This window comes from Martes martes (assembly GCF_963455335.1).
Source record: "Martes martes genome assembly, chromosome: X".
Lineage (NCBI taxonomy): Eukaryota > Metazoa > Chordata > Mammalia > Carnivora > Mustelidae > Martes > Martes martes.
This window is the reverse complement of record NC_137897.1, coordinates 118,016,825-118,041,766: the sequence shown is the minus strand read 5'-3', so window position 1 is coordinate 118,041,766 and position 24,942 is coordinate 118,016,825. Positions and strand designations below refer to the sequence as shown.

The window sequence follows — 24,942 nt, the reverse complement described above, 5'->3', positions numbered from 1 at the left end:
GTAACAGATATGAAATTACTTTTTAATAATCAGACACCATAGTATTTAAAACGTTTTAATAATAATAAGTCAATGCCTTCAAATAACATTAAATTACTACTGTCGAGTCAATATAAGAAATTTAAAATGCTGGGTTATACAGTCAATCCAGTCTTCACTTTCCTGTTCATGTTTAGAAGTCTCTCATTCTCACATAAATAAATAAAATCTTTAAAAGAAAATAAAGACTTCAATTTAAAATGAACTAAATACAACAGAGGAAAGTCCTCACATCCCCCTTATTTCTAACTACCGAACAAGATACAACAACTGGCTACACAAGTCACCCTTTTCAAGGGACACTTTAATGGTGTTCAGTATACCCAGCGTTGTGTGGCCATCACCACTCTCAGCTGTAGAAAATTCTCAGCATCCCAGAGACAAACTCCGTACCCATTAGTCACGGAGCCCTCCCCGTTCTCCCCGCCCCTAAGTGACCACAAATCTGCCTTCTATCTCTATAGATTTGCCCATTCCGGACATTTATATAAGGAATCATATACAGTTCACCCTTAAACAACACCGGCTTGAACTGCGTGGGCCCACTTACAAATAGATTTTTTTTATAGTAGAGTACTGCAAGTGTATTTTTCTCTTATGACCCCCTTAGTAGCATTTTCTCTAGCTCACTTTTATTGTAAGAGTACAGAACATAGACAACAGACAAGATATGTGCTAGTCAAATGTTAACACGCTTACATGTGCATTTTCAGCTACATGGGGGCTGATGCCCCAACCCTCGTGTTGTTCAAGGCTCAACTGTAATAGGTCTAAAGTCCTGATTTTTTAGAGTTACACCAGAAACTGCTACTATTAAAAGATGAATCAACACAAATCTGAGAAATCCAAGGGTCCAAGAAACATGGGTCGGTTCCATGAGGCTCCCTTTAAAATGTTATAGGTGAACCTCTCTGTCAAATCATTCCAACTGATCCCTGAGAGGCACAGAAGCTGGGACGGTGTGATGATGGAGAGCGCGGATGTCAGGGTCAACTCCGTTCAAATCCTCGCTCTGCGACTCACTACTCGGCCTTAGGGGGATGACCCACTCTCCCACTGTTCAGGCCTTTGGCTACTACTGTCTCCGTGTTTTCGCAGCACAGATGGGCGAAATGTATAAACTAATACAGAGGATGGGCTCACAACAGGGTTGCTATGGTACATACATTAAAAAACTTCACATTTTCTCAATTATGGAAGGATATTTATGGAATGCTGACATCGTAACAAATTATTCTACAAATTAGTCCTGACCCTATAAATACTAGGTAGAAAGTTAACTAGCACAGGGATAGTACGTGGCCGGTGGTGACCTAGTTATAAAGCTTCTCTTTAAAAAGTACATGAAAATATCCTTTTTGATTATATTTTGCTCAGCATCCCTAAAGATCGAGTTTTCATCCTTCTTATTTAAAAAACATTGAATTGAGGCTACCCTGGCTTTAAAATGAAATTGAAACTTAATTCCTATTATCTCTATCTACACACACACACACACACACACACACACACACGTTGCAGGAATCTAACCGAAGGTAGACATCTCTCATTTTTGATCCTGAATAAAACTTCTGTCATGCTTACAGCCCAATCCTCTCTCTGTGACAGAGAAGATGACCAGATGAGCCCAGAGGATGTATGAAAAGGCCCGGTGCCAGTCAACGGCAGGGTCAGCTCTAGCCGAGGCCTCTGTACTAACAGTGGAGTGTCCTTTCCACCTAGGGAAAAGTGCTTCCAAGTGTCTCTACTTTGAAGAAAGCACGCTGGATGTGACTGGTGCCAATCCCAGCAGAAAAGGAGTTTTAGACTAAGGAGTAGTTAAGAAAACTCAACTCATCTAGGCAAACAATCATTGGGGGCCCCAAACTCCTTCAAATAAAGCTACATAAAGGTGGCACGATTGAATAAATCAAATGTGAAAGTCATGACAGAGCCTTAATTGGATCTCTCTTCACATTGGATACAGCTGAACTCAAAGGTCTCCTGGTGTCACTCTCTTTGCCCCTCCTACGCTGTCCTCAGCTCTCTTCCCCACTCCATCTGTCTCCCAACCCCCACCCTTCTTTCTCTGCCTCTCGCAGTCCGCTGTCCGTCTCTTCTCCCTAGTGCTGACCACCTTGCAGATAATGCGCTCCTACTGCCTGCCCGCCCCCAGCAGGTGGGGATTCCGGTTGGTTGTCCGTGCGGCTGCAGTTACAGCGCCCGGGGCAGAGCCTGGCACCCAGCAGGTACTCAGTAAGGAGGGGCTCAATGAATAAATGGACTGGGCAATAAAGAGTTGGCCAAAGAACCAAACCATTGTTCACCCAATATTTCACGTGAGCCAGAAATTCATGCAAGCCTAAGAAAATGGGAGAACTAATCCTTAGCTAATCAAGACGCTCGGGGCAGGGTGGCTCTGGGCAGCAGGGCGGCCCCGTTAACTGAGTTGCTTTGCAGCAATTTGCACCACAAACTACTGGAGTGCTACTGGCCCCCATTACAGACTTTTCCCGGGAAACAGACCTTCCAAACTCAAGTACAGAAACCTCTTCCACCACACCCGGCTTCCAGACTAAGAACCTAGTCCCCTCTCTGTTGCATATAAGAAATGGAATTCTAGAAAACACCCGCAGCAAACATAACTACAGACACTTTCAAACAAATGTGGGCCACATTTACTCTTATTACCGAAATCCAGAAAGAGTAGAATTAGAAAACAGTTTTCTACAAACAAACAAAGTTTTGACCTCCACCTCCTAGGGCCTTTGTAAACAAAATCTAAAGTCCAGGGGAAGCTCGAGTTCGCGTGGTCACCTCACTGGAGACCAAGGGCCCTCAATTAGTGGTCTTTGCCAACTTTCCAGGTATAAACAGTGACAAAAGCAGCACTTCTGTTTGGATTTGACTCAGCGTGCTTTCTTACTCTGTGTTGACATGTAAATGAAGTTTAAAGATAGTCTTTCTCTAGAGGCTCCCTTGAAAGCTGTGGAAAGCTACCCAGTCTGAAAACCCACTTCTGAAACCTGCCAGTGAGCACAGGCGGTGCTCAGCAGCCTCTGAGTCCAGAGTTACAAATCTCTCTGAAGGCACCCTCTTTACTTGGAAGTCTGCTTTTGGGGGGAAAAAAAAGCCACAAACTTAGGACAGTGCCGCTCAATACCACGAGACCCAATGCCCCCTTCATTATTAAAGCAAAGTCCCGTAAACCCCCTTTGCTAGCCTGAAACAAAAGTCATAGATATTATCAACCTAAGCACAATTTCAAAAAATCATCAATATAGTGCCTAAATTCCAGTATGAAGGAGAAACAAAAAGACAGTGATTTATAATAAAATAATGCATTTTCCTTTTCAAAAATGTATTTATTTTTTAAAGATCGATTTATCTCTTTGAGAGGGAGAGAGAGAGAGTGGGTGTGTGTGTGAGCAGGGGAAGGGCAGAGAGAGGGAGACAAGCAGACTCGGGGCTCGATCCCAAGACCCTGAGATCATGACCTGAGCTGAAACCAAGAGTCGGAAGCTCAACCAACTGAGCCACCCAGGCACCCCTAAAATTTTTTTTAAATAATGTGTTTTTTCAATACATTACATTAAAAATAAAAGCACCCCCATTTCCAATTTGGCCTCTAGGGGGAGTGTCACCCCCAATGAGAAGTACTCGAGAGTTCGTTAGGTACTCAGAGTGCCCATACATACAGAATTTACTAAATTGACTTATTCTGATTTTTGCACTACAGTTGCTTTGACTACACACCACGTAGGAGGCAAGAAAATGAAAAGGATGCCTTGAGAAACCACTCTGCATGAAAGGGGAACGTTCATATCCCAGCAATTTTGAGACCCCGTACATGATCAATTCAAGTTCCGTATATGCTCAACCCACATGAAAACAAACAATGCCCTGTAAAATGAGGAGTTTATTTCACTTTTATACATCTTCCTTTGCACAGGGGTTGGCAAACTTTTTCTGTGAAGGGACAGATAATAACCATTTTAGGCTTTGTGGGCCATATGGACTCTGTTACGGCTCCTAAACTCTGTGTCATAGCATTAAAACAGCAAACGGCAGGGTCACCTCGCTGGCTCAGTCAGTAGTGCATGCGGCTCTTGATCTCAGGGGCATGAATTGAAGCCCCATGTTGGGCGTTGAGCTTACTAAGAAAGTAAATAAATCAAACAGTAAAAGGCAAAACAGAAATGAAGGGGTGTGCTTGTATTCCAGTAAGATTTTATTTACAAACACAGGCTGTCACCCTCTGCCTTAAACTATTAAAATACATGATTTCCAAATGAGCTTTCTCTGCCCAAAGTAAGTAACAATCGTGTCTTTTTAAACTAAAATATAAGCTGTTAGCCACCCCCCCACCCGTAGCTTATACGTTATAAAAGTGACTATGACCAGCTACCAAACTGTGTAATATGGTAGAAAAAAGAAAAGGATTCTGTATTCAGACCAGTTTGTGTTTCAAATCCCAACACTGTCCCTTGATCAATAACAGTTATGCACCGTTGGACAAACGACAGTTCCTGGTCTGTGAAATGGGCATGATACCACCACAGCAGACAGCGACACGGAGGCACTCAGATACCAAGTGTCCTCATCCTCCAAGAGATGTCTGATGAACTCGAAGTGATTCCTCAAACTGGTGCTAATATACTTGGCTGCATTTTCCATAAAATATATGATGTCTAACACTGCCTAACCATTCTCCATACAACTTTCTAAAATGATCCACCTGATCTTGGCAAGACTCTGAATAGCTTTTAATCAGTTCATCCTCAAAGCATGCTGATTTCCATTAAAAATATAGAAAAGCAGAACACTCGACTCCTAGCTCAGGGAAACTTTCCACAGGATCCCTAACACGAGGACCTCACCTCATTACATTCTATTTTGGCTCAAGGATCTAGAAACATGCTAGAGGTTTCTCAGAGTAAATCTCTGTTTATCCCAGAACAGTACCCGCCCGCCACGCCAGGTGGGTTATTGTTCAAACAGACACATGCTACCCGCTTACATCACAGCTCCTCAGTCTCAGCCACAGCAAATCTCAGGGCTAAAGAGCCTTCATTTTGAGGATTCTTCTTTGGAAATTATAAAATGTTAAATAGTTTTTCATTTAGAAACTCACCCTTTGTACCAGTTTGATATTTACTATTCATTTTATTTAAAAAAAATTTGAGAGACAGACAGAGCAATAGAGCATGAGCAGGGAGAGGGGCAGAGAGGCAGGAAGAAGGATAGACAGACTCTGCACTGAGCCCGAAAGGGGACTCACCTCAGGGCTCGATCTCACCACCCTGTGATCTCGACCTGAGCCGCAATCAAGAGTCAGACTCTTAACCGACTGAGCCACCCAGGCACTCCTGCTATTCACTTTAAAGATCACTTCTTTAAATGTTGCAAAGACCTCTGGCTAAAAGCAATACAATTCAGATCCAGTGTAGAATGCTTTCTGAATCATTTTTTCCAGTGGTTAGTGATGGATTTGAACTGATCCACTCGCCTGTTCCTTGGTTCCCCTCATGACAGATGGCACATCTTCAAGACAGCTGGCTGGCTTCAGCAGCATGAGCTGTGGCCATGGAACAAGGTAACTTTCAAAACGCTTCCTGAATTGAAATCGGTACGCTACATAAACTCTTAGAAAAGTCGACTACCAGCAGGTTAAGTTTTTTAATGTAAAAAGGCTGCCTAGTGATATCACATACATCTAAACAAATCATTAAATCCACCAATGGATTTTGTAACTGTCAAATACCCACCAGTAAACAAAGTTTTAAAATAGGAACAAGATCAAGTTCCCCGTCCACCTGCCAATTTCAGAACTCATGAGCCCAGCTAATGTGCTGCACGATACAACTTCATTGTGCTGAACTATTCTTCCCTGTGAGAAACTACTGCAGAAAGGTCCACTTTCAATTAGTGAGTGAAAAGTCCCTTCTCAAGCAAACATTAAGACCGTAGTTGAAAGTCAAGAGTAAACGTATGGAAACAGTCCCAACCACAGTAGTCGCGAAGGTGCCGGTCCAGCACATCTCCCTACTCTCCAAGGACCTTCTCGGACTGGCACTCCTGACAAAGATTCCTCCAGCTGGGATCAGTGGTGAAGGGGGAGGAGGAGAAAGGAACTAAAGAGGAGATGTGCAGCTTCTAGAAAAAACAGGAGAGGATGAAAGGCCGGAGATGCCAACCTACCACTCAGAACAATGCCTCCAGGCACTTTTGACCGGAGGAGGAGCAGCGGCTTTGCTGGTACTAGGTCCTTATGTACCTACCAGCTTCAAGACACAGGAAGATTTCCCGGACTTCCCCGCGGGCACGTACACACACACACCTTGCTTCTCTGTACACCGTCCAGATTTCTAATATTTCACTTCTCACGCTATACTGTACTTATCCACTGACGACTTGTACTGTTCGATCTGCGCTTCCCCAGAGCGAGGGCTGTTTCCCCTTGTGGCGCCAGCATGCGGCAGCCTGGGCACTCAGTCTATGAATCCATGAAGGCAGTATCAATCACCTCCACAAACTTTCGTGACTTTGGAGACGTGAGTCTTCAGCTATTAAAGGTACGCCGACCTCCCTCCCTAGGGCCAATGTGTGTGTTTATAACTCCTTTGCATATCTGTGTCCCTTCTCATCAATGTAAATATCCCTAAATGATGTTGTTTTTGGCCTTTTACGCATAAATGGAATCATTCCACATTCTTCTGCCCGTTGCTTTGCTTGCACGGCACGGTCGGGAGAGCCACATCACGCAGCCGTATGGAGCTGTGCGCCCCATATTTTCACCGCTGCATACACGTCCGTTGCTCCACACTGTGTCTTCCGAACCGGTTCCAGGTTTCCCTATTACAAACCGTTCTGCTACAAACATCTTATAAATTTTATGTCTCCCACTTCCGGCACAGTTGTAGGAGAACTGCAATGGTATTTTTATATCAGATTTCCCAATACCTTTGTCTGATTTGCTGTAAATCTATTTTTTAATTATACAGAGAAGATGAATAATGGATGAAAATATAGGCAAACCGACCATTTGAGATGAAATCTTAGGGTTATCAATGCTCTGATTCAAGCAGCAAGGGGGGGGAAAGTGTCTGAGTTTCCTGGGGCTACTCTAACAAAGAACCACAAACCAGACGGCTTATAAGAGAAATTTCTTTTCTCGAGTTTTGGAGGCTGAGTCTGAAATGAAGGTATGTGCAGGGCTACGCTCCTCTGAAGGCACTAGGGGAGGTTCTGAACCCTTCCTCGCTTCTTCCTAGCTTCTGCTGGTGGTGGGCAGTCCTTGGCATTCCTTGGCCTGTAGCTACATCACTCCGATCTCTGTCACACAGAGCTGTCCCCATATGTCTGGGTCTTCACATGGTCTCCTTCTTTCTTATAAGGACCTCAGTCATATTGGATGAAGGGCCCACCCAACTCCAGTATGATCTCAACTAGTTATACCTACAAAGACCTTATTTCAAAATAAATCCCATTACAAGGTACTGGGGGCTAGGTCTAGCAACATATCTTTTGGGGGGATGCAATCCAACCTCTAACAGGCAAGAAATTAACTAGAGAAATTAACAATCTACAATACAGTCACATAAACATATGGTTACATTCAGAACAAGTTAGTCTGTCAGGCCATCTATAAGGACTCACTAAATACCCATTAAATTAACCAGCACTAAAATATTAATACAGCTTCTGAGAAGAAATAATGAAATGACACCAAGCCCACTATTTCTGAGATACTCCTTGCTCTGTGTATGTCATTACTTCCAAAGAGGTCCAAAATCGGTTGATAATTACATACTGGGCAACTACTCAGGGGCACAGCAGGAAGTTCTGAGAAGAAACAAAGATAGATCTGCAAGGAGCTAGCAAATGAGTTGGGGAGATGATTAAATATAAGTAAAATAGCAATAAAGACAATGAATATATAGAAACTAAAGAGTAATAAAGCCAATCATACAGGTGGCACTCCACAGTTAAAAAGCAAGGTAGAACATCCGCTCGTGGATAATGATCATGGCTTCCATTTACTGACCTCCTACTCTGTGCCAGGCACTGTTCTAAGCACAGATGACCTCATTCAATCCCCTCCAACAACCTTACAACCCTACTATTACTATTTTCATATCAAAACCCCCGACCCCAGGGAACAGGAAGGTTAAAGAACGTGTCCACTAAGAACTGTCAAAGTTAGAATTCAAACCCAGTCAGTGTGGCCCTCTTGCCCACTAACAGATATTGGTGGCTCTGGTTCTCTAGTGGACGGTCAAGTGAGGAATGCCTCATGCTTTCACAGCTGGATACAAGGGTTTTCTTGGAATTCCATCTCTATGTGAGAAAATCGGATGGTCACAAATAGGAACTCTAGCCTCCATTTTACAGAAGAGCAAAGAAACAGTGCCTCCTCCCCCACGCACATGTTTGGGAGGCCCTGAACCAATACCTTCCTTCTTGTCTGCCCACTTCGATAGCACTTTGTATCATGGAACAGTGTTTTCGGAGTATATCAGAAAGACGGAAAAACTTCATTATTAGCAGACAAAAATCAAATAAAGACCCCATGAAGTACAACTGTGATGTAAGGACGCCTTCGTTAAAAATGCCTATGAGGGCACATGTAGCTGGAGTTCTTCAAAGCAGTCCCTTTCGCTGGTATGCCCTTATTCCAGTAACACTGCCACTATTCAAAGTTTTTTTTTTTTTTTACAAGATTTTATTTATTTATTTGAGAGAGCACATGCGAGAGAGCATGAGTGGGCTGGGGGGCAGAGGGAGAAGCAGACTGCCTGCTGAGCAGGGAGCCTGGTGCAGAACTCGACGCAGGATTTGATCCCGGGGTCCCGAGATCGTAACCTGAAACGAAGGCAGAGACGCTTCACCGACTGAGCCGCGCAGGCGCCCCAGCACCATTCACGGTCTCCTTCCAGTTCTTCTCTTGAAGCTGCTTTTAGAGTTTAGAGCGACATAAGACATCGTCTCATGAATTTTACCATGTCTCGGTTCTTCAATGAAAACTGAATAGAGCAGGCACCCACAGCATGGGTGCCTGCTCTATTGAACAGATGAGCCTCAATTTTATTTTGGCCTGAAGCCAAGTGCCCAGTCCTCACTCAAAGATTTGACACCACTGAGGATATCTTTTAAAAGGTGCCAGAAGGCAATTCCAAAGAGTTCCAGAAATGGGCTGGATAGTTTGGAGTTTCCTGTCCCTTCTCTACATGGGCCAGAAGGAAAAAGCACAAGTGAGGTTTTTCAATGTGGCCAACTGTTGCAAATGCTATGCATGATGCATCTTTATTAGTCCTAATTTATAAGAGCAGGTTGACCTTGAAGGTTAGCAGAGATCAGCAGCAGGACTAGCTAGCCTGCCAAATACGCAATTTGCCATAATAGTTAAGAGGAGTGTCCAAAGGGATCTCCAAAGACTGGCTTCATTAGATGCCTCAGAGACTCAGAAAGAGAATGACAAGCAGTGACCCCGAGTAGGGCAATCAGTCATAAATACGGTGGTCATTCACCCACGCTGCACAAGGAGGTGAAGGCCCGAAGGCAAGAACACACATACACTTCTGAAACGGGGCACTATTAGCAGGGGGCAGGTTTTCACAGATGCGAGAAAATAATCTAAGGAAAAAGGCAGAAATAAAAAAGGCAAGGAGATAAAGAGAAGCCAAAATGCGTGTGAGAAGGGTAGCAAAGAGAGGATGAAGAAACACCAGTACTAGAACAATGACATATATGCATCTGACGGAGAATTTCCATGGCTTCTGAAGGAGTAATATATGCTGCTCCGTAGACGAATTTAAAAAAGTTCCCGTGCTCCAGAAGGAAATTCTGTTATCAACACCAGGAGGAAAAGCTAGATAGTGGTGGTTGGTAATGGAGAGTAATCTGGTGATGATGTCGAGTCGACAAGGCTATTCATGATGTACACTACCTTCCTAAAGATTATATCCGAGACATGGTTTCCACAAACATAAAGCAACATCTAATCATGATTTCAAAAAAAAAAAAAAAAAACCCTCAGCAAACTAAGAATAGTCAAGAGCACCTATGAAAAACCTACAGCTGGGACACCTGGGTCGCTCAGATGGTTAAGCGGCTCAGGTCATGATCCCAGTGTCCTGGGATCGAGTCCCACATTGGGCCCCTTGCTCGACAGGGAGCCTGCTTCTCCCTCTGCCTCTGCTCGCTCGCTCTCTCTCTCTGACCAAAAAAAAAAAAAAAAAAAAAAAAAAAAAAACCTTAAAAAAATAAACAAAAACCTACAGCTAACATCACACTTAATGATGAAAGATGGAATGCTTTCCATCCCAAGTGTGGGAACAAGGCAAGGGCGGATGCTTTTATTGCTCTTAGAGATCCTAGCAAGTTTTTAATAAGGTAACAAGTCTAATTCTAGCAAGTCTAATAAGATAAGAAATAAAAGTCATAACATATTGGAAGAAGTAAAGTCGTATTTGCAGACAACATGGGCACGTATGCAAAAAATCCCAAGAATACTACAGAAGAATTATTAGAACTGGTAAGTAAATTTAGGAAGGTTATAGGATATGCAGGTCAACATTAAAATAAATGATATTTGTACTGCCAGCAACGAACAAATGGACATGAAAGTGTTAAAAAATCATTTGCATAGGGGCGCCTGGGTGGCTCAGTGGGTTAAAGCCTCTGCCTTCGGCTCAGGTCACAATCCCAGGGTCCTGGGATCGAGCCCCGCATCGGGCTCTCTGCTCGGTGGGGAGCCTGCTTCCTCCTCTCTGTCTCTGCCTGCCTCTCTGCCTACTTGTGATTTCTGTCTGTCAAATAAATAAATAAAATCTTTTTAAAAAATCATTTGCATAATATAAAAAAATGAAATCTTTAGGGATACATTTAACAAAATGTGTACAAGAATCATGCATGGAAAACTATAAAACACTGCTGAGAGAAATTAAAGAAAACCTAAATACATGAAAATATACATCCTGCTCAAGGATCAGAAGACTCAATATTGTTATGATGGTAGTACTGATCTAGAGATCCAATGCCAGATCTATCAAATCCCAATGGGCTTTGTTGCAGAAACTGACAGGACGATTCCAAAATTTATATGGAAAGGCGAAGGACCAAGAATGGCCAAAACAACCTTGAAGGGGGCAAAAAAAGTTGGAGTTACCTCCATTATCCAATTTCCAGGCTAACTAAAAATGCCTCAGTAATCAAGACAGTGTGATACTGGCAGGAATAGTTAGCCTGCCCCAACAGGCAGTTTGCCATAATAGTTAGAAAAATGTCCCAAGGAATTGCCAAAGACCGGCTGCAGGATTAGACCCATCTTTTGGAGGTCCTAGCAACAGTCGATTGATTTCCAACAAATGTACCAAGGTAATTCAGTGGGAAAAGGATAGTCTTTTCCACCAATGATGGTGGAACATTTTGATAACCATACAGAAAAATAAGTGAATACTGACCCTTACTTCACAAAACATACAAAATCAAGTTAAAATGAAGCCTCGAAGCACCAGTTTTAGGGGCACCTGGGTGGCTCAGTCGGTTAAGCATCTGACTCTTGATTTCGGCTCAGGTCGTGATCTCAGGGTTGTGAGATCATCGAGCCCCATGTCGGACTCCGCACTCAGCGTGCAGTCTACTTGGGATTCTCTCCCTCCATCTCCCTCTGCTCCTCCCCCTCCCCTGCTTGCATGCGCTTGCTGGCTCTCTCTCAAATAAATAAATCAGTCTTTAAAAAAAAGTATTAGTTTTATATTGCTGCATAACAAACTTAGTGGCTGTAAACAACACACATTAATTATCGTACAGTTTCCATGGGTCGTGGGTCAGGAGCTGGCAGTGTAGCTGGATTCTCTCCTCAAGGTCTCACAAGGCTGTAAACTCAAGGGAAGGGGATTATACAGGGAATGAACCTGGGGGAGTGGGGAGGACACAAGACATCTAAACAGAAGTGCTAAAACTATGAAAGTCCTAGAGGGAGACATGGGAAAATCTGTGAAACTTAGATCAGGCAAAGATTTCTTAGAACACAGAAAGCATAAACCTTCAGAGGAAAGACAATGATAAACCTGACTTCATCAAAATGAACAACTTTGATCTTTCAAAGGCACAATTAAGAAAATGAAAGGGTAAGCTGAAGTCTGAGAGAAAGTACTTGCCAATCACAGATCTCATAAAGGTCTTATAATCAAAACATATAAATAACTTTATAATTTAGTAAGACAGGCAACCCAATAAGAAACAGGCAAAAGATTTGAGTAGACACGTCACCAAAGAAGATATACAAATGGCCAATAAGCCCATGAAGACATACTCATTGACCGTCTTTAGTCATTAGGAACATGCAAATTAAGTTCACGGTGAGCTGCCATCACACACACACTAGAATGGCTATAATTTAACCAGACAGACAATAACAAGAGTTGATGAGGCTAGGACCCAAGCAGAACTCTCATACTTTACTTTGCCAGTGGGAACACAAATTGGCACAAGCACTTTGGGAAAGAGTTTGAAGGTTTCTTGTAAAGGTAAACATACACTAAGCACACTGCCCACCAATACCACGCCTAAGTATTTACACAAATGAAAACACAAGTCCACACAAAGACTTGTAAGCAAATGTTCATCGCAGCTTTATTCACCATGGCCCAAAACTCAGCCAACTCCAATGTTCATCAACTAGTGAATAAACAAACCGCTGTGGAACACTACTCAACAACAGAAAGTCACCAGCTGTGGGTCTGTGCGACAACATGGATGAATCTGCAAAGCATTTTGCTGAGTGAAAGAAGCCAACCACAAAACACTATATAAACCTACCCTCAACACGTCTCAAAAAAACTACTGGTCTTCAGACCACAGCCTCTAACCATAACGCAGTGAAATTAGAAATCAGTTCTAAAAATACCTAGAAAATATATTTGCAAATTTAAAAATCTATTCCTGAACCCAAAGGTGAATGAAATAATCACAGCAGAAATGAGACTATACTAAAACTAAAGAATAATAATTCTAATGTTTTGAAACATCCAAACCACAAAATAAGTCCAAAGAGAGGAGAAAATGAGTGATTTCCAGGACATATTTTAAGTGAAAAATAGAAAAGAAAAGAGGCTGAATAGTGTATGTAATATGCTTTTTTGGCGTAAGGGGGGGAAATGCAAATGTGTGTGTGTGCGCACGCACAACAGCAAGCATACAGAAGAAACAGAAGACTGCTCGCTTTGGCAACACATATACTAAAATTGGAATGGTACAGAGAAGATTAGCATGGCCCCTGCACAAGGATGACACATGAATTTGTGAAGCGTTCCATATAAAAAAAGAAGAAACAGAAGAATAAACTAAAACCTAATAATGTCGATTACCTGGGATGGCATGGGGGAAACAGAATGCCTGGCAAGAGGCAGGGATAGAAGTAAGGCTTTTCGGAATACACGCTGATGTAAACTTGACTTTAAAATGATATAAAGTTTTTACTCATTAAAAATTAAGAAGAAACTAGAGAATATAATTATGTTCATTCGTTTCCACATACTGACAAACACCATGCTGCATAACCACAACTGACAAACCTCTGGTAAGACTAAGAAAACAACAGAAAGAAGGCATAAACAATATTAAGATTTAAGAATGAAAAGAGGGGGTGCCTGGGTGGCACAGTCAGTTAAGCGTCTAACTGTTGGTTTCGGCTCAGGTCCTGACCTTGGGGTCCTGACCTCGGAGTCGTGGAATTGAGCCCTGTGTCTGGCTCAGGGCAGAGGCTGCCTGGGAATCTCTCTCTCTCCGCCCTCCCACTCCTTCTGTCTCTCTCTCTCTCAAATAAATAAACAAATCTTTAAAAAATAAAAAGAATGAAAAGACAGACATAGCCGCAGAAATGGCAGATATTAACAGGTATTTAACATCTTCCCACACTGAATCCACCAGGTCCAGGTGGCTCTAGGGGCAAGTCCTACCGATAATTCAAAAAATCAGGTCGTTTCAATCTTACAGGAACTTCCAGAGACCAGAAAAAGGGAATGCTCTCACTCGCTTTGCAAGGCTAGCAAACCAATACTAGGCAAGGACAGTACAGGAAAGCCAAATCTCACTCTCAAACACACAGATGTAAAAATCAGGAAGAAAATACTACCGATCAAGCCCGGCAGTAGGAAACACCCTGGTGTCACGCCAGCCCGGCCGGCAAACTGGGTTAATGCTACAATGTAGTATTAGAAAATCCCTTAAAATACCCTATCAGCTTAACAGGTGCCAAGAGGGAACAAAACAGAGCTCCGTAAAGGCAGAAAAGGGGTTTGATATCATTCAACACCCACGCAGGCCCAAACAAATATGCACTAGAGGTGTACCTACACAAAACCTGAAGTAAACCTAATTACCTTGTGGCGTAATACGGAAAACACGGTGCGTTCTCAAGTGCGGCCCCTGCGCCCCACCCCACACCCCCTGAATCAGAAACTCCAGGCTTGCCGCCAGGGAACCTGCCATGTGGGAAACGCCCACAGGTGCTCCCGGGGCAGCTGGTTACCGAAGTCAAAGCGCCAGCTACGGAGCCTGGGAGGTGCGGCACCGGGCGTCACCTGGCAGCTCTCGGCAGCTGATGCCGGCTGGAGCGCCCGGGAGACCCACTGAGTCAGAATCCGCGTTTGGACCCAGAGTGTGGGTGGTTCTCGGCCCACCCAGGTTGGAGACTCGCTCCTACAGCAGCTGCTCTCCGACTTAAGCGAAATGCACACGTTTGCTCTCCCCCAAGATCAAGTGCATCTGAGCGTCAGTGGGTGGGGCCCGGGCAGCAGGTCTTTAAGGCTCCCCGGTGATTCTGACCAGCGGCCGGTGTGGCCAGCCGCTGACCTGCAGTATTCCAGCACATGGAAACTTCTATTTAGGGACTCCGCAACCTCCTGGGGTGAGCCAGAGAAGAAGGCTGCAATCCTCGAGTTCTCTGAAGATACACCAAGAAAAAAAAGCCTGCCTTGCACACACATGCTGCTGGCGAGTTCTTCATTCTTCAAACTGGAACAGGGGAAGCCACGGTCTTCAATGAGGTGTGGATGTTGTGCGGATTCAAATAATTATTGAATTATTGAATTCAAATAAATGTTGCACATAATCCCAACGGGCAAAGGGTCTGCCACAGGCTACGTGGGTGGTTAACGCAAGTTCTACTGAGGCAACCCCGGCTCTCACTGCTCTCCAAGCACTGACAGCAAATCTGATGACATCATCAGCAAATCGAGACCAGGATGTATCTTTCAAAGCTGCACTGTCCAACACGGGGGCCGCTAGTCCACATGGCCCCTGAACACTTGAACTACAGCTAGTCCAACCTGAGGGGTGCTGTCAATGTAAAGTTCGTGACAGATGTTGACAACTTTGCACAAAAAGGCGGGGGGAGACCTCTCATTAATCATTACACTGATACGCATGTTGAGATGACAATATTTTGGATATACTAGGTTAAATGTATTATAAAAATTGACTTCATCTGTTTCTCTGAGACTACTAGGAACATGGATTACACATGTGGCTCGAATTATCTTTCGAAGGGACCACAAGGTCTCAAAGGATCATGGGGAAGCCAGGATGTAAACTACTACTTAAGCCAGCCTTCTCAAACTTTAATTTACGTACAGATCACTTAAGGATGTCATTAAAACGCCGATTCTTGGCTGGGCAGATCTGAGCGGCCTCAGATTCTGCACTTCTCCCTAAGGTCCCAGGAGCCGCGGAAAGCCAGGAGCATCAGGAAAATCAGCACCAATGAAAAACTGTTTTGTGGCGTACAAGTGATGGGGACCTCTGGAGACATGACCATACCATGTCAGAGCTGATAACAGCAAAGAAAGGAAATGGCCAGCAGGGTTTACTTGGCCTCAACTTTAAAAACTCAGCTGTTCTGCTCCCAGCACAAACTCCAAAGAGGTGAGGGCCAGCTCCACTTGCCCTCCATCGAGGGACTCTCTTTCTCTCTCAGATACGGAAGCATCCGTGTGGGCATGGAACACGTCAGGACCAGAAAGCTCAAAACGGAGTGTCCACTGAAGTTTCACATATCCTGCCCGCCACCCAACTAGTGTCAATGGTAGCGTCCTCCTTGGGTCTCCCTGAAACTAAGTGTGGATCTTGCCTGTCACTGTGACCCACCAGCACTACTGACAAGCCAAGGCTGGGGGTCGCTCCCCTGCAGGTGCATTTCTTCTTTTTGCAAAACAGCTTGGGCTGGTTCCCAGACTGCTGGGATGAACTCTGACAGCACAGTCCCTGTTCTCCTGATTCCCCACCGAAGTCATCTCAGGGCTATGGAGGAACTTAAGGGTTAGATGAGGGCATTTTGGGTGCCACCATCTAATGCCACGAATCCCCTTCATGGCCACCTCTGCCTCAAGAGCTCCCCTGAAGGGGAAAGCATAGCGCCAGGACGTAGCAGCCCATTCCTTCCTAGGACGTAGCAGCTTGTTCTGTTTTAAGAGGCTCTGGCAACAATGCTTCCTTCTCACGGAAAGCCCAAGGACATGATATCAATATGTAACAATTATCACAAGCTAAAGAAAGAACATCACTGCATTGTCAAGGTCTGTAGGCAAGGGAATAAGGACAGAATGAGTTACAAACAAGTTACTTTTATTTACTTTTTTAATTATTATTATTTACTTTTTTATTTTTTATTTTTTATTTTTATTTTTTATTATTTACTTTTTTAATTTACTTTTTCTTTACTTTTTTAAATTTACTTTTACTTTTATTTACTTCCAATTATTACCCTTCAACTTCCCTCACTCCTTCCCACCCCCCAAACACACCAACAAGCAAAGCAAAAATGAACCTATTCTAAAAGTGCTCATGACAATAGTCCAAAAACCCAGAGGTTGGGAAGGCAACGTGTGAGACCTCTCCCATCACTGGACTCCAAGAACTTTCTTACTCATTTGCTAACTGACCACAACAATGCTGAGTGTGAGCTACGTTTCATCTTGCAGTCAGGGGATATGGTCTCTGTACGTACAACCCAATTCGTTGAAATGAACACGTCCAACCAACTCTGAACTATATCCCCTCCTGTCCAGCTCAAGTCAAAGAGCATTTACTCAATGTCTGCTGTGGAGGGAGGGCCATGTTAGGCTTTACCTGCCCAGGAAAAAACGTCTCCAACCTCGGCCCCCTTCTGCACAAGCTTGGAAGATGAAACAAGCAAGACTGAAATCTGCAGGTATAACGTATCAAGACAAAGAGGGGACGCAGGGCAATACTGGATGAATAAACAACTCCAAATAACAAGAAAAGAGCACTCTGCCTCGGTTCTGTTGGAATGTGAAAGGCAGCAGGGACCTGGAGAGCAATCAAGGCCTTGCGTGTCTTCCCATCCTAAGCCCCGGAGGGAGAGTATCCGGTCTAATATGGATGGAAGAGATTGGCAGGGCCTCAGGCTGCATTAAGGAGCTAATGTAAGGTGCTGATTCGAAAAAGGAAAGATTTTCATTCTGAAACAGTTCAGAAAAAGGCAGGCAATATTCCCTGGTACAGAGATTGCCTTGCTACCGCCCTGTGACTGCTGGTTATGCAGTACTATGCTTTAAGAATCAATAAAACGGAAGCTCGTACGAACCAACGGCTCCAGGCCCATCTGGGAGGGGCGACCAAACGCCGGCAGAAGAGGGAAAGCGAGGCAGAGAGGCCGCACCTACAACTGTGGGGGAGGAGGACCCCGAACAGGAAGGACTCTGCTCTCTTACACCAGTTCTCCCAACAGCGATGGCCTACCTAATACACGAATGCAATAATAATAACGCTGCACAGCCTACGAAGGGGCACTGATGCATATTCGATTCTCTGGAAAGTTCTGGGAGCTTGGCAGGGCTCACTGCTCTGTCTTACAACTGGGAGAGGCAGCGGGAGTGAAGTGAAATGACGTATCCAATGTCACAGAGTTAAGAAGGGGCAGAAATGGGACTCGAACCTGGCATCCGGAATCGAAACTCGGGAAGCTTTTGGCCACCTCACACCAACCAAGGGCTCCTTGACGATTCCTTGCTCCTCAGACAGAAACAGAAAGAAAGTGCTAGTCCATGGTGCCAATATTCTAAAGAGGTGCCGGGTGCATTCTTAAAAAGAAAAGAATGAGATTGTCCAGGCGCTCAAGTGGAAGAATACACTGTAAACATTTAACATAGAAAACTGTCCTCCAACTACAGGGGGGCAACTGGGTCTCACCTGACCAACTCTCGGCTGGGTCTCCTGGTACCCTCCTGCTTTCAAAGCAGAGGAACTAGAAGAAGGCCTTTCTTGCTCTAGTCATGTTTGTAGAAACAAACAAAATATGGCCTCAAGTAATTTCTGAGTCCAAACAGCAAAGGGAATTTAACACTGCGGGAACTGTGGGCACTGCTGCCAATGTCACCTGAAACTAAAAGCTCGAGTCAACCATGAAATGCAGAGAAATGGCTAGAAAAAAAAAAAAATCACACTTACTGGACATCCAAAAGTGCATTAGGACATGTATAGAATCATTTCTTTTTCTTTAAAAGCAAACAAGGGGAGGGGGTCCCTGGGTGACTCAGTCGGTGAAGCATTGGACTCCTGATTTTGGCTCAGGTGATCTCAGAGTCCTGGGATGGAGCCCGATGCCAGGCTCCACGCTCAGCAGGGAGTCTGCCCAGGATTCTCTCTCTCTCCGTCCCTCTGCCCCTCCCCCCCATTTCCTTTCTCTTTCTCTCTCTCAAATCAATCAATCAATCAATCTTTAAAAGCAAACAAGGGAGTTCCATGCAGTTCTAGTCAGTAACAGTTAACTTTTCTTGAGTGCCTACTATGTGCAAGACACTATTCTAAGCACTCAGCATAGATTATCATTCAGTCTGGCCAACAACGCTTTGAGGCAGGTGCTGTTTGTGTTATTATTCTCATGTTACAGGTAAGGACACTGAGGCACAGGGGTAAGTAACTCACCCAAAGTCACACAGGTAATATTAGAGCCAGGACTCAAATCCTGACTCAATACCTTACATGCAAATGGCAGCCCCTCTCCCTCCCCCATCTGCCAAAAAAGAATAATGAACTGAGAAACTAGAAAATAAAGAAAGCAGAACTTCAAAGAGGTCAGATGCAGGGAAGGGAAATTACTAAAGAATAATGAAAGTAACCTCTTATTCTTCTATAAAATGAAAAAAAAGTGTAGAAATAACAAGAAAACTCTGGCCTTTGAAATCCTTTGGCCACCAGTTCAGAATGTCGCCTACTAAGCCTTGAAGAGTCTCTCCTTTTCTCTTGATTTTGGAGCGCTCAATAAGAGCAAGAACCACTTGTTCTTTCAGTGGTTTTTAAAGTAACTACATTTTGTTCGTCCTCCTTTCATTTTGGAACAAAGAATATTTGAGTATTTTTTAATAACGTTAGTCATTTTTCAGAACCTGTAAAAATGTAAAAAATTTGCTTTGAAGTCATGGAACATACAGCATATAAGAGAACCGAACAGACGAACTTCCACAGTAAGACATCATGCATGCCATTTGACTAGCGCTTTAGTTTTTAAGAAGTTGAATGCTTCTTCTTTTTTTTTTTAGATTTTTTATTTATTTATTTGACAGACAGATTACAAGTAGGCAAGAGAGGCAGGCAGGGAGAGAGAGAGGAGGAAGCAGGCTCTCCACGGAGCAGAAAGCCCGATGTGGGGCTCGATCCCAGGACCTCGGGATCATGACCTGAGCCGAAGGCAGAGGCTTTAACCCACTGAGCCACCCAGGCGCCCCAGAAGTTGAATGCTTCTTTACGCTACAGCTAACATCAAATAAACTTGTCTCTTTACAAAGCGCACAACCCAAAGAATGACCACGGTTTCAGGTGGTAGGTTCTCAGTACACACCAGAGTGCAGGAAGAAAAATCCCTGCGTAAGGTAGCCTGAGGCAGGCAGACATTGGCATGAAATCAACAAGGAATACAAACCTCAGCAGAACCTTCTGTAGCAAGAGTAAGGGACTACTGAGACAGGGAGTGACCAGTAGGTCACCTCCCTAGGTGTTTGAAAGCACTTACTGTTTGCATGTAAAAGAAAAAATGCAAAAATGAGGCTGGGGTGAATTTATGATCCAAGAGGCAATCGCTGGAGAAGCGATGACTCCATAGAACCTCTTTGATTTAGACAGATTTACTTTTGGATTTCATTATTTGCTTTAATGGAGCAGCAGCTGACACTCCAAAACTAACAATTCAGTGTAATTCCTAAGTCAATCTCAAACACGCCAGCCTGTTTTATTGACATTTCAGTGCTCTATTTTTCTGCATAGTGCTCATGTCTGCTGGAAAACATATCATCGCTTTTTTATTGTTGTAATTGTTGTCTGCTTCCCCACACATAAGTTCTGTAAGGCAGGGACTCAGTGGTGCTATCTGCTGTCTTCACGGTACTTGGGATGCCACAGGCACGCTATGGGCATCCTGGGTTTAAAGGGTAAATGAAGACGCTGACAACTTGGTCAATATAAGTTAGAACTTTAAGGTAAGGAGACCCAATTGTTTAATAGCATTTAATTGTTTAATAGCATTTAATAACTAGAATCTAAAAGACCCAACGAATCTTCTCTACTTTCAGGGGTTGGAATCTACTCCATGGTGTGGAATCTCTCAAGGATACATTTGATTTTGTGAAACAGCCAAAAGTCATTGAGTCAAATCTGGTAATAAGTGATTGTGCCCAAAATACATGTCAGATGAAAGCAAAATGTGTCTATAAATTAACAAGCCTGATTGTCTTACTTGGCTGGTAAACTGGTTTTGAAGGAAATGCAAAATGGTTTGAACTACAGCAAAATCACTGGCTCAATCTCAAGGCTCTAAGGTGGAGACTTCACAAGGAACAGAACTAAGCTGTGATAAAATAAATTAAAAAAATTAAAAAGTGCCTGGGTTCCACAGAAGCCAAGATACTCCCCAGAGACCTGACTTGTGATATAAGCTTTGCCATTAGGTTGCCCAAATCCTGGGTCCTATTATTATAATATCATACAGGGTTACACTCTCTGGGCCTCAGTTTCCCCATCCTGGAAACGAACTACTATGAACTTCAAGGTCCAAGTCAATTCTAATATGCCATGATTTCATTCTTGTGAAGGTCTATTATGTCTATTTAAAAACCAGTCACAATTCACTCCACCTCATACTTAGTATGCGTCTATAAAGCCCATAATATAATCTTTACAGCAGATTCATTTCATATTTGCTTAGGCAAAAACTAAAATTAGTTTTCACTTCCTGAGCACGGCAAAAGACAGTTAAGGGAGGCAACCCGGCAAAGGGCGCTTGCTCGTGCCTGTGCACACTTCCGACTGCGTATCAGGGAACTAACCGTTCCCTCTCAGATCGCCTCTCAACTGTTGCAAAAACAGATAAACCTCCCGTGCGTGACACCGAAACTCTGTTAGAGAGACCCCATAGGGCTTCCCGGCCAGCGGCAGGCTGCGGCCGCTCCGCAGGACCCACGGGGATGCGACGGGCACCCACCCCAGGCGGAGGGCCAAGGCACTGACCAGCCCCGGCGCGTCGCCGGGGAGGCAGGACGGCCGCCCAGCCCGCTCCCGCCCCAGGACGGGGAAGCAAAGTCCGGGGAGCGGCCGCGACGCCCCCAGAGTTCCCCCCTCGGGCCCGATCCCCGCCCCGACCTTCGCCCGTCGCCGGCCCGGGACCCTGAGCGGGGGGAACAGGAGGAAGCCGGAGACACCTGCCTGCGGCTCCCCGGCCTCACTCAGCCCTGGCCGGCAGGGACAGCGAGGCGCTCGGGCGAACCCCCCCCGCCATCTACACCCGCGGGTGCGGCGAGGACCCGCCGCCCCCGTCGGCCCAGGGAGTCCCAACTTCCTCCTCCCGGCCCCCCACCGCAGGTCCCCGCAGCGCCCGGCTCTGAGCCAGGGCCGCCGCGAGCGCGCACCCACCTAGGGCTCCCGGCGCCACCGCCGTTGCCAGGCTGCTCGGCTCCCGGGCCCCGCTCCGCCCCCTTCAGGGCCCGCCCCCTGCGGCCTCCCCGCCTCTGGCCGCCGCCCGCCGCCCTCCTCCGCGCGCCGGTTGGCGGGGGTGCGCCACGTGACATGGGTGAGACGGGCGGAAGGCGCCGGGAAAGCCTCTGCGGGCGCCCCGAGGGGCGGGGCTCTTCACCCGGGAGGCTGCTGGGAAGCCCTCTTTGAAAGGTCCGGCGCGTGGAGGCATCTGGAAGTTGTAGTTCTAAATGCGATGCCAGTGGGCAGGGCCCAGACGCTAAGGAGCCGCCCCTGTGAGGGAAGTTGGAGTAGGAGCCCGACGGAGGCCGCTAGAAGCGTAGTCCCAGGACTCCTCGGTGTCCCCTTGTTTTCCTTCAGTAAAGGGGAAATCCAGGGGGAAAACCTCTCTAGATGAAACTTCAGCAGATGTCACTAAGTGGAGCTGTTACCGGGTGCGAATGGTGGGCTGCGTGAAGCTGAGATACTATAAGGGGAAAAAAGAAGAGATGTCACTGACTCGGCGCGGAATCTACAGCTCACGAACCCAACGAGCCACTGAGGTGTATTTCATGCTGCGCCAGCATCTTTCCAAGGACTCTCTTGAGACTTAGTGAAAGGAAACATTTCAGGACGAAGTCCCTTCTGCTTTTTTGAGGTTTGGGAGCAGGCGACCATTAACACGGTAAAAAGAAAGGAAAAGGGGAAAAAAAAAAAAAACCCAGAAGGAAGACAACTTCAGGAAGAGAATTCCATGTGTAATCAAATAAAACAAACTTAACGTGACACAGAGAAGAATAGGTGTGATATTCCTTGTGCCGCACAATAATTTTATACACACACACACACACACAAACAGTTCAAGTAAACGATGGTTAATAAGAGCACTTTAACATCTTTTTGCTCTTACATTAGTTAGTACCCCAGCATCTAAAAACAAGTGTTTTACCTGATACCAGTGTGTGTATTCATATTTATATACAATCATATATCACTATATGTGTACACACACACACACACACACACACACTAAACTTACTGCAAAGTCCAGACTTAGGTGAGTAACAAGGCCCTTCAGAGTCCAACCCTCCTACTCTCCCAATGTGCCTCTTCTCTCTCCTTGCTCCAAATTCTGGTCTAATCACAGAAACCTTCTTTCTGTTCTCTGGATGCACCATGTTCTTTCCTCCTTCCAGCCCCCTTCACTTTTGCCGTTTCTTTCTCCTGGGTTGGCCAGGCTCCTGGAAGGGCGGCAGAAGAGCACTTGTTCCTGGGCCAGGAAGAATTAGTCCTCCCAGAGCCCTTCTCATCGCACTGATGTGATCATTTGCTTACATGTGGCCTTGCGAACTCCCCTCCCCAGACTGTGAACTCCTTTGAATCACATTCACTTCTGTACGGGATTACAAAAAGTACTCAGTACTTGCTCCTTGATTGTATGAATTGCATGCGAGAGCAGCTCCCTGCTGGGCTCCTGACTGATCTGTGAGTCCTGGAACTGAGGGACAGGGACAGGGGGCAGCCGCTGGAGCAGGTAGAGCTTGCGTACGGTAGGCACTGTACTCAAAGATGAGGCTGAAGCCCTCTGCTCAACCAGGGAATGGGGACCTCAGAGCAGAGACATTCCTCATCCTAAGGAGGTTACCCCAGCTCCAGCTCTGAAGGACACAGCTCAGGCAGAAAAGTCCAGTACGAAGGCCAGTATCTGGCCTGTGGAACGCAGACAGTGACCCCTGCCTTGCGGTGTGGGTGTAACGATCAGCTGAAGGAAGAGGGGAAAGCTCTTTGACCACCTTGCCACGGAGGAGGTTGCGGTATTGTGGTTTGTTTTTTTTTAAGATTTTATTTATTTATTTATTTATTGAGAGAGAGGGAGCACACGTCAGAGCCAGGACCTGGGCTAAAATCAAGATTTGGACGCTTCACCAACTGAGCCACCTAGGCGCTTAGCCCCCAACCTTTTTTTTTTTTTAAACATTTTTTAAAAGATTTTATTTATTTATTTGACAGACAGAAATCACAAGTAGGCAGAGAGGCAGGCAGAGAGAGAGGAGGAAGCAGGCCCCCCGCTGAGCAGAGAGCCCGATGCGGGGCTCGATCCCAGGACCCTGGGATCATGACCTGAGCCGAAGGCACAGGCCCTAACCCGCTGAGCCACCCAGGTGCCCCAAGCCCCCAACCTTTTGAAAAAATATTGAGTTATGTATTTGAGAGAGAGAGAGAGCGCGCACAAGCAGGAGGGCAGAGGGAGAGGGAATCTCCAGCAGACTCTACACCAAGGGCACAGCCCGACACGAAGATGGATCCTAGGACCCTGAGATCATCAGGACCTGAGCTGAAATCAAGAGTCAGTCACTTAACGGACTCCACCACTCCAGTGCCTGAGTTCAAAGTATGAGTGTGAGTATCTGTTTGTGGGTTCTCCAGGCTTCCCTGCATTTTACACACACACACACACACACACACACACACACGGGCACATGCGCATACACCAAAAGCATGGGGGTCTGTGGGGGGGGTGGCTGGTTCCAGGACAATAGGAAGGGGACATAAGACACGAGACCGGACATAATGCTGCTTCTTCAGTAACCTTCCTGGGTGGGACAGCCTGCACCCATTTCCCCCTTCCCCAAGATCCCCCAGCTTTGGCTAAGACCCAGGCTAAAGATGCCTCCTGTCCCTGGGGCTTCAGCCTGTTCTCCCAAGTCTGGGCAAGTGCAGCAGGCAGGACCAGGAGGAATCTACATCCATGGCCCGGCCAGGCATACCCGCGCCCCCCACTCCCAGCCTCCTGGGTGAGAAACAGGCCCGAGAAAGGCAAAGTTTTGTTTCCTGCTTCTCTCCTTCAGCATCCTCACATGCGGCCCAGTGCTGACGCTCTCCCCTACCAGTCCCCACCCCTGTTGCAGGCTGGGGACTGCCACCGCTGGTTCTACCGGGTTCATTACACTGCGCCCA

At 45.6% G+C, this 24,942-nt stretch overlaps 1 protein-coding gene across 1 annotated transcript in view; it reads right to left on the bottom strand.

Annotated features, from left to right (window-relative positions):
• Positions 1-21,999, bottom strand: part of MTM1 (myotubularin 1) — a 92,406-nt gene extending 70,407 nt beyond the window's left edge. Inside the window, exon 1 of the mRNA XM_080794704.1 lies at positions 21,946-21,999. The gene's annotated coding sequence lies outside the window, so the exon portion shown is untranslated. The remainder of the gene's footprint in view (positions 1-21,945) is intronic.
• Positions 22,000-24,942: the final 2,943 nt, after the last annotated feature.